The 13,988-nt window shown below is 28.3% G+C and overlaps 1 protein-coding gene across 4 annotated transcripts in view; it reads right to left on the reverse strand.

Annotated features, from left to right (window-relative positions):
- LOC112692040 (high affinity cAMP-specific 3',5'-cyclic phosphodiesterase 7A-like) overlaps positions 1-13,988 on the reverse strand; it is a 139,375-nt gene that overhangs the window by 97,062 nt on the left and 28,325 nt on the right. The window lies entirely within an intron of this gene.

Raw genomic sequence — 13,988 nt, forward strand, 5'->3', positions numbered from 1 at the left:
ACGCGCACACGCACAGAACGCACATATATATACACACACACACACACACACACACACGTTAGCACACAAGCACGCACGAAGCTGCCTGGCACACACCGCCGCGCGCGCACACACACTGCTCTGTTCGCCCGGTCGGTCGGAACGACGACGGTCTCGGCACGCGCGGCGGCTTCTCTCTCGTTCTCTCTCACTCGCGCGGCGACTTCTCTCTCAGTCTCTCTTACTCGCGCGCACAAGCGCACGCGCACGGGCTCGCTCCGCGGGTGTGGGCTTGTCGCCGCCGCCGCTGCCACCGCTGCCACCTTACAGCTCAGACCGGCCAGCCGTCCACGCGCCCCGTTCCGCGATGGGTGGGATGAAAGGGAGGGGGGTGACAGCCGGTCACGGGTGCCGGCACCGGGCGCTCTGAAAGCGCAAATCGCGCGCACGCGCCAGGTGGTGCCCGTCGTCGCCGCCGCCACCTTCGCCACCACCTCGGCTCCAGGTGCCGGTAGCGCACGTGTGGGATGATCGCGGCCGAAGAAATAGCGATTAGCAGCGGTGAAAAACTTCAGTTTTTTCACAGCAGCAAAAACAACAACAGTAGTAGTTGTACTTCGTAACGTAGTCATTCATCGTGCTTGCGAACGTATCATCGAGATCATATCATACACGGAAGCGCGAGAGAAAACATGTGTCACGATCATTACTTCTTATTAACTTTTTATTTTATTCACCATCAACGACTAATGTTAATATATGTTATCCTGAATCCGTGAAACTCTCGATTTCGCGTATTCGGCAATGACAATGTTAATTTCAAGAATACAACGTAATATAAATAATTGTATTTATTTTTAATTCAGAACTGTTGGATTGCAATAAAAATAATTTAACAATTATAAAACATTAATCAAAATAAAATTTGACTAATCATATTCAACATGTCATCGATTTCAAAGGACAGTTTTCGTCACATCCTCTATCGTTTTATCGTATATTATAGGAGTATACATGAAAAATTAAATAACACTCTACGATGTTTTATCTCAATATTTCTATAGACCAGTGGCTGCCAACTGGTGGTCCGTGGACCGCAAATTTAGGTGGTCCGCAGAAATATTTGAACGATATTTGTAATATTATTTATTAATCTTTTTTAATAACACAACGAGCCCGTGTCGTATAATCACTATGTGACAAAGTATTGTATTATGTTGCTGTGTAGGTTTTGTTTGGTAAACCGCAAATAAAATTAACACGTATTAATTCCATCATCATTATTGCATGTTAAAAGTATAAAATGTAATAAGAGCTTATATTCACCAACTATACATTTATATAAACGAATCGCAGAAACGTCATGACTCGCATATTTAATTAAGTTGAGATATTAGTAAAAACGTCTATTTTTTTTTTATCAGATAAATAAATAATAATAATCAGCGTTTTTACTCTCAATTCATAGAAACACATAACTAGTATAAGTTAATAAATAATAATAATAAATAATAGGTAAATAAATAATACCTCAATTTAATATAACATGTGACTCTCGAAGTTTCTCCAATCATCCGGTCATATATATTTATATATTATTGCCGAGTGGCCGAATGGATAAGATTACCTTACATGCTTCGTTATCGAGCTTGGTAAAGTAAGTATTTCCCGCAAATATTATAAAATATCTAATCTTCATATTAACTTTTACCTTTATTGAAATATTTAGTCGAATTTCGATTGTAATGTACAGATGGTACTGTAAACATGGTTGGACATCTTTTAAGCATTGTTGAAAAATTGAAAAATGTCGGTTACCAAATATTTTGTCTACCTACTGCATTTTGCGTCCTGAACAACTTTCCTCAATAAAAATTTCCCTAGAACTTTACGAAATATTATCCGATGTTATTAAAATTGTAAATATTTTTCACAAAGCAATTAATTCAAGATTATTTAAATCACTTTGTGGAGAAATGGATTCCCAATATATACATATTCTTCTTCATGCAGAGGTAAGGTGGTTTTCGAGGAGTAAAGTTTTAACCCGACAGTTTGTTCTATACGAAGAAGTTAAATTATTTTTCCAACAGTAAAATAATGTAAAATTTCAAGAACTCTTATTGGATAATAATTGGGTGGCTAAACTTCCATATCTGGTAGATATTTTATTAATTTTAAATGAACTAAACATATTCATGTAAGAACAATTTAACGACGTATTCACAGTACGTGATAAAATGGATACAACTTTCAAAAAAAAAAATATATGACTTAGGCAAACGCGCTTGTCTGAAAAGGATCTACAAATATTTCCAAATGTTGATAAATATATGAAAGAGAAGGACGTTAATCAGCTGGTGGTAGCTATTATTTAATAGAATTTACAATCACTCACAGAATATTTTTGTCGTTATTTCCCAAAAAAAAAAAAAAAAAAATGAATATACGAATAATAGATCAATTTACAGCAAACAATGAAAATAAAAAATTTAATATGAACGAAAAAGAAAACCTCAACGATTTATCATCCGATGCAACACTCAAAACTAAAAATTTCTGGAATTATCAAAATCTCATTTTTGGCTGTTCGTCGAAAATTAAGATTTATTGTTGAGTAAAAAAGCAACGAAAATTTTAATTCAATTTTCAACAACGTATTTATTTAAAAAAACATTCTCATCTGTTGGACATGGTACCGATATCGACTAAAAATGAGTAAAAGTCAACGTCTTGTAGTGACTATATTGGAGTCAAAATTGCACGAAAGTCTTCAAAACAAACAGGAACAAATGTCACATTAAGGATTATATATATAATACCTACTCACCTTTATATACTAAGCTTAAATTAATTTGTAATAATTACAGTAACTTAAAACCTTCATCTTAAATAAAAAAAAATCCTTTTTTATTTTTTTATAGATATATTTTTTTTATATTTAATTGGTACAAGTCTTATCAAAGGAACGGTAAATGTGTAAAAAACTATTATCTCTGAATAAGGACATGAGACTTATAAAATAAATTTTAAATACTAAAAAGCTAATGGGCCTCGCTCTGCTGTACAGTAGGAGGTGGAGTGTACCTTGTTTATAGGATAGGTCATTACAATGAATTTTTTAAATTTGAATGCAATGAGAGGTATCATTGTATAAGAATAACGATTCTGAACGGAGATGATTTGTTAGATACATATAGAAAAAATATTATTATATATTATTATTATATTATAATCTTATATATAGAAAGCAGTCTTCCAAAAATTTTCTATTTGGACATAATTTCTGTATAAATATCCTATATAACTATACTTAATTAACAAAATATGAGTCAAAACGGCTCTTATTATTTTATTAGGAAAAATCAAATATTTCAAATGCCAATAAGTTGCTTAAAAATGTTAAACTTAATAACTAGTAAAAGTTTCGAGTTTCTGCGAATTTCACTTTTTGAATATAAATAATAATAACAAATATAATAAAAATGTAAACAATATAATAACAAATATTTAAAACTGTTTAAGGATAAATTGTCATTTTATGCGATTTCGTAAAAATTTAAATTTCAAATGGTCAAAAAAATTTTTCCTTAAAATCCAGTAATTTTTTTTAAAAGTTAGTAGAAGAATAACTTATGGATAACCTTGTGTTAAAATTTTACAACTTAAGTATAAATAGAAAAACATTTTATGAATTTTTAACCAAAAAATAACATGCAAATTATCGGTATTTTGACTTAAATCGTCGAACAATTTCTAATTTTTTTTAGTTTTGATAAATAAAATTTATAATAAATCTTGTATTAAGTTATCAAGAATTTTCTTACAGCCAAATTTTTTTCTCGGTATTTCAAAAAAAAAAAAAACTTAGAAAAATCAAGAATTTAAACTGTCTATAAATAAGTCAAAAAATTTTAAAATACATCGAAAACGTTACCATGTATAGAAAACGCTAATTTAAATAGTGAAAATTTCTAGTGTATGCGGTTTTTCATTTTTGAGTTAGAGCATTTTAAAAAAAATGTAGTTTGGCAAAACGTGGTTTTGCGTAAAAATCCCCGTGTTTTCGTAATTTTTTTTATGTTTTTTTTTGATACTTTTAAAAAGTAATGAAAAAATTTAATTTTTACTTGTCAAAATACCATCGTAGATTCACTTTCCTTTCAGAAAAGTTGCTGTTTAAGAAAATCGAAGCATTTTTACTACCCCAAAACGTGATGACATACACAAAAATAAAATAAAAATAAAAAAACACACATCATTGCAAAACCAATAGATTCCATCACTCCGTTCAGAATCTAACAAATATTAGTAAGTGGTCCGTAAAATTTTGAAAATGGATTTAGTGGTCAGCAAGATCCAAAAGTTCAGCGACCGCTGCTATAGACCGTTATTTAATAACACTCGTTATTCAATTGACCTTTGTATCATATTCGTCAACATTATAATGCACCTCTAATTTTACTATTTTTTTTTTCTATTATTTAACTTAGAATATGCTTATTTATGCACAAAAATATAACACAACTGAGTTTTTCAATACCCGTACATTTACAATTCAATCCAATTCTAACCACAAAAGAGGTTATCTACCACCTGAAGTTCTGAAACCTAAACCCTAAATCTATCACTATTCTACAACCCTAGGAATGAAAAGATTAAATATAATATACGTGAAATAGCACTTTTATAATTGGATTTTATTCAAATTTTTAATATGAGTTCACAAAAATATGATACGAGTACTTGTATCGTTCATATAAAAATTATAGATACTAAATAATCAGTTGGTATAATTTTCATGTTAACGTGGTAAAACATAATTAAGTTAAACAATATAAACTATAAGCTATACATTTTAGTACATAAGTACTTGTGACAATATAATTTTATTTTAAAATTAACTCTGCCCCCAAAGTGCTACATTTCATTATTTTGCATTGAAATCTACTTATAAAGTTCACAAATAATTTTATAAAGCCAATTTTTCCTTCCATTAGTTAGAACAGAAAAAATATATATATATATACATTTTAATTGTTTAAAATTTATTTTCAATATTTATAATTAAAATTATTATTTTATTTAATAATACCGTGTGTTCAATTTAAAAGGTAACAGGAAATATTTCGAACGCAAGACCTTGAATTTAATTTTGATTTTTTTTTTACAGGGTACAGGACTTATAAATACATATGTTTTTTATAAATTCTAATTTTTAACTTTTTTTTATCTGCGCATGCGCAATAAAATAAAAATTTCTTAAATAGGAACCCCCATTTTAGACACTGGATTTGATTTGCTATATTTTTTTTGAGCAACTTTGATCTTTACAGTTTTTTGATATGTTCAAAATTGACATTTTTAAGACGGTCAAAAGTTTTAAATTAGGTAATTCGTATTTATCGCATATCTCAACGCTCTACGTATCTTAATCAAGCATTTACAGATATTATTATAACAATTAATTTTTATTAAAACTACAAGGTGTATTTATTATAACACTGAATTTATAAACAAATATCATAAGATGATAATAATAATAATAATAATTTATTATTCCATAAACTGTTCAAAATTATTGTCATTATTTTCAACACATGCTTCCATTCGTCTAAGTAGTTATATTTGTGTTGCTGCTATTATTTGATCTTCGGTGAGTTAATTACATGCAATAATTATTTTATTTTTCAAATCCTCAAGATTAATAAGTGGATTTTCATAAACTACTGTTTTTAAATGTCCCCATAAAAATAATCCAACGGTGTTATATCAGGTGATCTAGCGAGCCATTGTACTGCACCATATGTACCCATCCATTTATTGCTAAAAGTTTATTTATCAAAAAAATATATATTTATAAGTCCTGTACCCTGTAAAAAAAAAACCAGAATTAAATTCAAGGTCTTGCGTTCGAAATATTTCCTGTTACCTTTAAAATTTAACACACGGTATATTATTTAATGATGAAGCTAAAATTATTTAAATATTCTAAATAATTACTTAAAACGGTTCTTCAACCTCTATCACAGGGAAAATAACACCACGAATGACAATAAGTAAAAATAAATATTACAATTTAATACTATAAATGCGTAATATATAGATTTATTATTTTATTAAATACATAGTAAACATAGGTACACAATTTATAGATCTATTTATGATTCGTTTATTTTTTTATCATACTCTAATCATATTTCACACTGAGTTTCTTTTCACTTGGATAAATTATCAAACAATTATTTAGTAAAAAAAAAATCTCTCAACGGAAAAACAAATTCAATCAAAAATTAAAACTAAAAATATTATTTTATATATTCTTAAAAAAACAAATAAATAAGTAAATAGTTCATAGCTGCTACATTTACACATATTTTATCCATTTATAATATTAAATCATCGTTTCTTTGAATAGTAATAAATACAAAATATATTCAGTGAGATTCGTTTTCTTTATAAAGACACAAAAAAATAAAATAAAATACAATTAGTACTTGAAAATTTCATCCCGCACAATTATTATGAGAAAAAAAAATTTCTCTGATATCAGGTAGATACTCAGAAAAGTATAAATGACAAATAACAACCATTCAAGTGTGGAACACGATACTACCTACAATTCATCTTGCCACTATATCACCATGTATTAGGAAAATCACATGAAATTGGAGAACCTACCATTATTAGATACATACAGATTGAAACCATCAAAAAGCTATACACGTAATCTTAAATATTATAGCTAGATCCATGCACAATGAAATTAATAAAGAAATTATACAAGATTCAATACAGAACCATTTTGCAGAAAACAAATTCATTAATTTAACCTAATTAATTCTGAAATATTAGCGTTTATTGAGTATTTGATGGTAAGTCGAATATAAGATAAATCATTTTAAAAATACATTTAAAAATTATAAGTTTATTTCATAATTATTAAAAAACATTTATAGTATTATTTTATTTTAATACAAAAAATACTCAATATAATATTAAATAACAATATTATTTCGGATAAAACTTTTGTTTTAAAAATTACTAAACGATATTATAAAAGATTTTTTCTCATAGAACCTATTATATTTTATAACCCTTTTAAGTAAAAATTGGAACGAGTACGATTTACTATCTATTAGTTTTAATAATATCATTGATCTGGAAACTAATTACACAACATATTTATTTAACATCAATTACATTAGGTATTTCATAAATAATGGACCAATCCTATTTAAGTCTATAGTTTTATTATTATAAAACAAGGAATACCAACGTACATTAACTATTCACCCTTCTTTTATTTATTTGTTCGTTTTAAAACCAAAAGCTGGGAGATATCTGCTTATAACAATACTACACACTCGGGCCCAACTTTTATTAAACAAATATTAATTTTACAAAAACTTGAGAACCATCAATGGTGTACCGTGAATTCATCGTAAGCAATTGATCGCAAGCAATTGATCGCAAGCCAATTTATCGCAATTACAATTTACCGCACGATAATTGATCGCAAACATAGGTTATTACAGGGTAATTTTAAGGCGAATAGTATTTTTTCATAATATCATTCAATCGTTAACGATCGAGTCTTATCTAACATTATAGTCGTACCCGATTACATCAGTCCGTATTGTTCTCTAATAATCCGATAGTCGTATAGATCACCATGAAACGACAATACATTAGTACTGACAAAATCATCTATCGGTGTTCTAATAACATCGTGCAGCTAAACGTACTGTACATAGAATATGACTTTAGAATACGTAAGCGAAAATAATAAGTATATGCTTATTTATAAAGGTTTTTTACACGTAAAAGAATGAGAATATGACAATAAAATATACTGGAAATATTCAGAGTATAAAAAAATTCACTGTAAAGGTCGTGTACACGTATTAGACGACAAAGTCACTAAATATATTGAACATAACAATCACGTTCCAAATACAGCAAAAATCGAAGCGAAAAAAGTAATTTCAACTTTAAAGAAAAATGCATCACAAACAACTCTAATTCATATTTTAGTTACATAGAAATGGAAAACATAATTAATTATTCAAATTTAACTAATTTAGGTAACAAGTGCAGTTTCCGCAGAAATTTCGAGTGTTAATACATTAAAAAGAACAATTCAATATATACGCCAAAAGGAGGAAGCTGCACTAGCTAATCCAAGTAATTTTGAATTTATTATACCAGATCAACATAGATAAAACTCCAATGGCGAATTATTTTTAAAATTCGATAGTGGTCCTACTGAATCACGTATTTTAATATTTACAACTCAACAAAATTTAGATTTTATGAGTGAATGTGATAATTAGTTTTGTGACGGAACATTTTCAGTCGCACCCCCCATTTTTACTCAGTTATACAATACACATATATACTATACACGGGGTGTGTTACTCCAACGTTATTCCCAGTGTTTACATATTACTGCCAGATAAAAAAGAAAAAACTTACCGTCACATGTTTGAAATTTTAAAATCACTGAAGTCAAATTTATATCCAAAAAGTATTATAATAGATTATGAAAGATAAGCTTTAAATGTCATCTAAACAGAGTTTTGTGACACTGAGGTAAAAGGTTGTTTCTTTTATATGTCGCAATGTATTTGACGTCATGTCCAAGAATTCAGCCTACAGACAACTTATCGAAATAATCCGGAGTTTTCATTACGAGTTCGAATGCTACCAACCTTAGCTTTTATTCCAGAAACAGATGTAATAAAATGTTGTAATGCATTATTAGCTACAAGTTATTACACAGATAATGAAGATCTACTGGCATCACTGTAGGATGGATTATTTTGAAAATACATGGGTAGGAAAATTAGATAGGACAACAAAAAGAAAATTGCCAAATTATGCAATCACATTATGGTACTGTTTTTCGAGAGTAATCCAAGATTTAGTTACCACAAATAATGCAATAGAAGAGTAGCACAATTGTTTCACATCGCTTATAAATGGTATGCATCCTTCAATTTAGTGATTTATAGATGCATTAAAAAAAGAAGAAAGCATTAACAGATTCAAAATCGAACAATATGTAGGAGGCAACGAGCCCCAAAAAAAAAAAATTTACCGAGATAAAGCAACTAAAATAAAAAAAAATATGTACCAATTATAACAATAATATAAATATTGAAGATTTTCTTCGTGGCATTGCATACAATTTTCAATTACAAGTTTAATTTTTAGCGTTTTTCATTATTATATATCTACCTTGATGATTTATTATTATTTTTTTTTTTATAATCAATTAAATTTACCAATATTATCGATTTATATAAAAAAAAAATTGGATATTATAGTTTAATTTGTTTCATTTTTATATACCTAACATCATTTTTTAAATATTTTTAATCTAAGACAAAAAAATATATATTTAATCATATATGTAACCAGAGTAATGCCGAATTTATTCAAATTAAAAATTATTCCTAAAAATGTTATTTTTCGATCAATTGCCGTGCGGTAAATTATAATTGTGATCAATTTGCTTGCGATTAATAATTTGCGGTAAATTATTTACGACCAATTAACGTGTATCCACTATCAATATCCCAAATCAAACTTTGATTTAAAACACTTATATTTTCACAATTGACTTTACATTGATGCTTATGGCAAATGTAATTCTTTACGTCCTCATGGCCCGATTAGGGTAGCGTTATTCGTTTTCACGACTCAGTCCATTACCATTGGTTTTGGCAACCCAATTAATAACCCTCCAGCCTAGGAATTCTTTCATGGAATAATAGCTATTTTTCATCATTGCTTTCATCCATTGAAGACATTATGGCATCAACTATGCAAATTAATTAAATCCCAGCTCTTTTCAATACTTCTAAATTTTACCATTCATCCTAAAAATGGTGTATGTAACCACATTCGTTTCATAATAACAATGGTTTAAACAAAATTATGCATCATAGTATACCTAATATTTTATGTATACTAAAACGATTGTAATCAGCCGTTTATTAGGGTTCTTTTAAATTTGATCGCTTGAAGACGCTTAGTAAATATTATGGTATTAATAACACAGAACTATAAAGCTTGTTAAATATTACACATATTATAAACGTGTACGATTCCGTGATAGTGTGTTCGCTTATACACAAACCAGTTTTATTTTTCGCATGCTGCGTTTTTAAAACGCATCTAAGCATAGTGTAAACGCATCTAGCGTCTAAAACGCATAGTGTGTAACCTATACTAGCTTTAATTAATTATAATAGATACTATAATTCCATTGAAGTATAGTAACCAAATAAAATATTATTTGCTTAATAGAACAACAACGGGACCCAAAAAATGTAAACATTAATCATTAACATATTGAATATTGACTAAAATAAAATAAAATTGGGATGTAAAGAAAAAAAATTGTCCACGGGTGATTTATGTGATCAATATCTTATATTTATGATGAAAATTGTATAATTTACCAATTAGTAGAATCAAATAATCAAGGAAACGACATCAAGAATAAAATGTACAATACAAATATTTCATTGTTAATAATGAGAGGGACATAAATTGTGACCATAAAATAACCTTTAAATAAGTGATTATAATCATTGAGATGAAGGCTTTAGGATTATTTTAACAATATATCAGACAAAAAAAAATTGTCAAAAATATTTGAATAGTATTTTACCGATAAATTAACTAGGAACTTGTAAAAGTTTTATATTTTTTACAGCTAATTAAAAATTATAGATACTTAATAATTGCTCAAAAATAAATTATTGGTGTTTTAATTTACAACATCCAATCAATCCCATCAATAATTGAATTAATTTAGATCGTTCCACAGTTAGAAAATATGAGCAAAACCTCGAAGTATAAAATGCAATATATGTTATAGAAAATTAGTGCTTGCAATATAAAAAAAACTAATTGTCTAGTATCTAATAAAATTGAATACCAAAAATACCTCAATCTTATGATAAATATAGAAAGTATATAAGTTACTAAAATTTAATTCTTCGATTTACGGTAAAAAAGCATGACTTATGACTTTATACGTTATTAATGCAATGAATAAATACATAAGTATAGTGTAAAAAAAAATAATTATCAAAATATCACTATTTAAATATTAGATTATTTAATATCACATCATTATCAGAAATTTCAAATATGTATTTATCAAAACATTTTATAAACAAAATACATAGACTTTAAAATACTAGTTCCATAAACTATTTTTGACTATCAATGATTAGATAGGTAAATGAATCCCCAAAATAAGTCTATTCAGGGCCGGATTTAGGATTTGTAGGCCCCTAGGCTCAATTGTGGTGTGGGCCCTAATAGAAAGTTTTTAGAAAATAAAAAGGGCATACACATGAATAGAGAAACTATTAACTAAGCCATCTCTAAAACTAAACGTTATCGAGTGATAATCTACCGACGACGCGGTGTATGGGAAATTCCCATTATAATGTACACACGTACACACTATATACTATATAGTATATTTTATTACACAACACCAATTTTAGAAAACTGTAAATGAAAAATTTTTAGACGGAGCCTTTTTTTTTTTTTTTAGTTGTATGATGGTGTGGTGAGGGCCCTGTTGTGGTGCGGGCCCATAGGCTACAGCCTATATAGCCTACGCTTAAATCCGGCCCTGAGTCTATTCCTACAGTAATCCAATCGGTTCCCTGAATTCGAGTAAAATTATTTAATGGTATACCAACTTTACATTTTAATTTTACTCTTAAATCGATCTGTCATAACTATTAGAAAAGTTCACGAAATATAAAAAAAATGACGCTACTCACTTCCTCAATACATCTACCATCGTTATTTTACATAGTTATGAGAAAAATCTCTAAAAATTATGCTATGTATTGTATGCATTTTTTACATAAATTTAAGTTTCCTAAATACTTAAATACATAATATAAAATTAAGTGAAACAATAGATAGCCTTAAACAATAAAACACCTCAAAGTGTATAAAAAATATCTACTTTTATGAAAAAAAAAAAAAGTAAACCACATAAATACACGTACTATAAATAGCTATAAATAAAAAAAAATTAAATATTATGTATACATAAATAAACTTGAAAAAATTTATTCTGATAATCCGAATAATAATTTGAAAAAGAAAAAAACACTAACTACAGCTAGCAATAATAATGAATTTAGATTTTACAGTGAGCAACAAAATATATCTTTCCTTGTTTTTAATAAAACTGTGTCAGCGAAAAATAAATTGTTGAAAACCACACAAAAATACACTTTTTGCTATTCAGAAGCGGTACAAAAATCTCATGGTGAAAGACAAACCGGAAATTCCAATTAAATCTGCTGGGGATGCCAGAAAATTTGGCTTTTTTCCATCTGACCCCTTTAGGGGAGGAGCAACACTACCATCGTACCTATTCTTATACGAAAATAATATATTATAAAAACAAATTACTATAGGTTCTTTAGTCTCCAAATGCACTTTCAAGTTTAAAAAATGTCTACTTGGAATCATTCCAAATACGAGCAGGCCGGACAGAAAAACATGAAAGTGGCCACAGCAACAGATACATTAAATTACATCTTAATATCATTCAATTTCCTTTTGCCAAATACTGTTAATACGCATCACATGGTCTTTTCCTAATTACAAAGATACAAAACCATATTATACGTCTGAATTTCAATTATTAAACGACACTAATTATTTTTTTATTATAAACCAAATCGTGTTACTAAGTTAATCATCAAACCAGAGAACATAAGAGTCCAACGCAGTGGCGTCATTTCCGTTTTTCTAGAGTAAGGTAGTGAGCACTTCTTAAATTTTCAACTCGGTGGCTCACTTTACCAAAGTACCGATTAGCGTGGAAAGTAGAAGACGTCAAACTAGTCCAAAAATATAATAATTTGTAATTTGTACTTAAATACCCGAATAGTACACGTCTCATTTTTCTGATTTATAACATGTCAATGGCCTCATAAAATACCTATTAATATTTTGATGATGTGCTGACTTTGAAATAGCTAAAATCTAGACTGTAGTAAATGCATAACTTTCCCCCCTCAAATTACGCCACTGGTCTATCGTGTCACTTAAATTTTTTTCAGTAATTTCACTGGGCGTCACCATTTTTCGTCAAAATCGACTTTTCCGTTTACCACCAGTATAAAATTATATATTTTCGTTTTCCACCACAGTAAAATTCAGTTTTTAGATTTTAGTAACCCCTTATCGTAGGAACTAAAATATTTTATTATAGACTCGTAAAGATTACTAAATACATGCGACAACTAACAATTAAGATAGTGTTGTCACGATTTTATCTTGTATCTAGTTAAGGAGTATACATTTTTATTCATGCCGACGTTTGTGAGAAAATAGTGTATTCGTTACAATGGAAAATAAAATTATTGAAAGCAATCGTGATAAAAAAATTTTTAATTTTTTAATTTCAAATTTGGAATTGGTTCGTATAATAAATATTTTATACGTTGGCGGTGTACTACTAAAAACTATACAGCAAGTGTATACAATTGAAAATTATTCAACGGAGGAAAATAATACAAATTCACTACAACACAATCATTATGAATATTCAAGACATGCATTGGAGAAGCAAATTTATAAATATAGAATGTAAAAGAAACGCTATTGATCATGTAAGTATAAGATCAAAAAATGTAGTCTTACTGAAATCGCATAAAATAGTAATCCATCAGATATTACCATTTCCAATATAAATATATTTAGAAAAAATATAAATAAAAAACGACGTAAGATTATACTTAAAATGCCTACTAATATAGCTGATGTACTTAATTTAATTGTCCTAAAAACTAAACAAAATAAATAATTTTTATTGATAAACAACGAAAAATAAACTAAAATAATATTTTAATATGAAACAAATCTTAGATTTTTATCGACAGTCGAAGGCATTTACATAGATAGAACTTTCGACTATTAAGCTCGTTTTTATTTTTAAATTATTTTCA

This window comes from Sipha flava, unplaced genomic scaffold (assembly GCF_003268045.1).
Source record: "Sipha flava isolate LNK unplaced genomic scaffold, YSA_version1 69_pilon_pilon, whole genome shotgun sequence".
Lineage (NCBI taxonomy): Eukaryota > Metazoa > Arthropoda > Insecta > Hemiptera > Aphididae > Sipha > Sipha flava.